The sequence below is a fragment of the Lipotes vexillifer genome, unplaced genomic scaffold, assembly GCF_000442215.2.
Source record: "Lipotes vexillifer unplaced genomic scaffold, Lipotes_vexillifer_v1.1 scaffold722, whole genome shotgun sequence".
NCBI classification, from domain to species: domain Eukaryota; kingdom Metazoa; phylum Chordata; class Mammalia; order Artiodactyla; family Lipotidae; genus Lipotes; species Lipotes vexillifer.
In genome coordinates, this window is record NW_006795213.1 from 978,144 (window position 1) to 979,198 (window position 1,055).

A 1,055-nucleotide genomic window follows, 5' to 3' on the forward strand; every position below is an offset into this window, starting at 1 on the left:
CCATTGTAGTTGAACAGGAATGGACCTTAAAAATATGGAGATTAAACATCCCAGGAGGTCCCTATGGCAATCAGCCTACAATCCCAAAATTTCTTAAATAAGTAGTGTTACCAGGAAGAGAGGTTCTATCTCTGTGAAGCACCAAAAGGGTACAGTGCCTTCTCACCAGATCGTTGGAATCACCCTCTTAATTTTTAACTCTGATGCTTGGGAGTGAGTGTCAGGAGTTGATATAAACAGGGTGTGCTTTCTTTACCCCTTGATGTCTTTACACTGGGAAAGCCTAGAACACTAGGGGGGCTGGAATATCCCCCTCCGCATGTATTCACATTCACAACTTGGCCTTTCCTGACATACTCAGGAAAGGGTTTCACTGCAGAGGAAAATCCAACATTTTATACTTCATGGAAAGCCTGACTGCACAGGTGAAAGCTGTTTACAACCTCAATAGGCTCTGGATCTCTTAGGGCCCCTCAATTCCTTACCTCTTTGGTGTTCTCCTATGCAAGGTATCTGATGCTGGTTATTCGGTCCTTAGCTCTTGACCCCATGGTATGCAGATCCCCTTCCCAGGAGGCCACCTGCCTTTCTTTCCTACCCCAAACCAAATGTATGTCCCCACCCTCAGGTCCTATTACCCATACTTGGGCATTCTCACCTATTTTCAGAAATAATGCTGGCTTCCCATAACTTTTTCTCCCTTCACCCACCCTATTTTCTCTGGCTTCCCTGGGTCCTGGAACTGCTTCCAGTCATCAAAGGCATCAAGATAAATGACCATGCTGGTAGAAGCAGAGTTAGAAGTCAGGGCCCAGCAACTAAGCAACATGTGGAGTCAGAAAAAGCCTAAGCAGCACTACAGCGTCTGTAATGAACTTGATTTATTGTTAGGAGTTGGAGGTGGCTCCGTTACAGCAGCTGGGAACTGTAGCAGGGACGTGTGGGAGGGAGCAGAGCACAGCAGCATGAGAGGGTGGGAGCTAGGAAGAACACAGGTGGTCTCGTTTTGGTTTCCACACAGTCATTTGGCAGAGAAGCTGAGCCCTGAAGAGCGT